A 2,574-nucleotide genomic window follows, 5' to 3' on the forward strand; every position below is an offset into this window, starting at 1 on the left:
GATAGAAACTATTATGGAATTCTTAATGGCACCTTTTTGCATTAAGTTTGTGCAGATGCTTGAAGCTTGTGCTATGTTCCTGATAATAGGGTTGAAGCTATAGAAGCATGTTTGTCAAAATGTAGTGAATGCTTCCCGGTAGAAATCCGGAGTTATGCTTCTTGGGACACTTATTGGTTAGCCTTATCGATGCTATAATGTTGCAGGGTCTGCAGGATGGCCAGCGTTAGAAAAACATTAACGTCATTGTAAGAATACATGTTCTGCAATAATATTAGGATTGCCCCCCCCCCCAAGTGACAACGCTTGCTTACACTATATCTGGGATAAACCAGGTTTACTCAGCCAGACAGCCATCCGTGCATGAGGGGAAGGGGGGGGGGCGGCAAAAAATGGGCTTTCGAGTATCTTCTTCAAGTAGATGGCTCATACATCAGATCTTTCTTACTGTGCATGCTATGTTGCTCAAAGTCAACTTAGCTATGGGTACAATGTCTGCATTTTATTACTGTTTATGCCTAATGAAGGTTGCTTTGTTCACAGTGTCACTTTCTATATTGTTTCTCTTATGGCACTAAGCTCACTTGTTTTAATGCTGCTATAGGTATGGCTGGGCCTGGAGATGAAGTGTAAGCAGACCATGCTATGCTGCAGATTGGTGCCAATCTTCACATCCGAGTTCGCAAGACAGTCAAGTACCACTGTGATTTGCTACATTGGCAAGCTAATATAATGTGGTGAGCTTGCACCTCAATATTGGTACTAAAAATATGTTAAGTAAAAAACACTAGAGTTGGCCTTTATGACAGATACACTGATGTTCTTTTTTTCAAGAGCTCTTCTAGCACTGTTCTTTATGGGCATGTTTTCAGAGGATGCTTATACTCCTTTATTGCAAATTGCCATGGAGCTAGTTTATGTGTTAAACTGGCACTCTTTCACCAAGAAAAAGTCTAGTTTTTACTCGCACAGCGATAGGGTGCAAAAGACGAAAGGGGTAGAATAGATCAATCTGAATGCATGTTGCTCACACAAATACAAAAAGGGCGCATGGCATGGCTAGCGCGATTTGTTTTACAGTGATGATAAGCAGTCTCAATGTCTAAAAATTCTATTGATGGGGAGCTAACACACTGGTTCCCCGTCATGAGAATAAGGAAAGCTTCACATATCTCTGAAGCACTCTGGTCCTTATATTTTGCCACAATCAAGTGGTTTTTAAATATTGGTGCACTTGCACTGAGAGCAGTCCAATACTAATGCCAACTGACCCGCACATCAAGTTTGCGTGGTCACGCAGCCTGTCATTGATACATTTGGCTTGTTTAGCCGATTTAGCATCTACTGCACAATAACGGTATGTGATAGACACTGCACCTGTATACTCTACATGCATTTTTTGCATGCTTTTTTCACAGGTAGCGATGCATGCCTTTTCATTATTTATGTGCCTACACAACAAACAAAGCGTGTTATGGGCAGAGAAAGAATTCTAGGAAAAGCCTACGTGCGGCAACTTTTCTCCGCACGAAACAAGCTTGGCTCGTTGGGTTGGGTTAAATGTTGTCTGATGCCATTTCTAATCGTGCTGTATCTGTAGCAATGCACTGCTACAGCTACAGCACCAGACCATGATCTTGTGGCAATGCATTGCTACAAGATCATGGCCCTGAACTTGTTATTGAAGAAAATACCAATAACATACCAAACGTTCGGCGCAGCCCGTGGCATGGCCTAGCACGCAGGTCCACACAGAAACAGAGAGCACGGGAAATAAGCAAGCTGACAACTCTATGCGTACACATGAACATGCATGTTTTGGAGGCCAGGTGTACAGCCTCCCCCATTTCTAGCTATAACGTGCGAGGGTCCATCACTCGTCATTTTAGTGCCTTTAAGGGACAATAATCAGTGAGACAGGCAGAAGTAGTCAGGTGCACCAAGCACCCTCCCGTGGAAGAGTAGTCTAAGGTCATGTTCCCTTCAGGACGACGCACGACCATAATATAGTGTTCTCGTGCAATATAGTTAAAAAGCAGGAGGCGGTACCTTCTCATGCTCATTGCACTTTGTCAGGGGTCAGAGCAACACTCTGTCCGGATTACCAATGAGATCGTGACGTAGAATGAAGCAGAATTTACTACAAACACCATTATAACATGTTCCATCAAGCCAGCAACCAACTAGCCCATCTAAGTCTCTTAATTATCAGTATGGGATAAACCAGCCAAACACGGTGGATGCTAAAGCCACTATTCCACTACGGTATTTACTTTGCTGGCAGAAAGGTATCTTCCGAGTAATTTATTAGCTTGACGTGTCCATGCTGCTTTTTAAATGTGCATTTTATGCTTGTACTACTTCTGTTGCTTCAATACTATTGTTAATCGAATAAGTTATGTCTTTGATTATAACACTTGTTTCAGTGGCCCACTAATTGTGACAGTTTTTCTACCACAGTAATGGATGTTCCCTTAGAATCATAGCCAAATTGCCTGAAACCAGTTACCTTTGAATGAGATTTGTCAGTATCTCCTATGTTCTGAATGCTTACCCATTCTTATCTGTGTAAAC

The sequence above is a fragment of the Dermacentor silvarum genome, chromosome 4, assembly GCF_013339745.2.
Source record: "Dermacentor silvarum isolate Dsil-2018 chromosome 4, BIME_Dsil_1.4, whole genome shotgun sequence".
NCBI lineage: Eukaryota > Metazoa > Arthropoda > Arachnida > Ixodida > Ixodidae > Dermacentor > Dermacentor silvarum.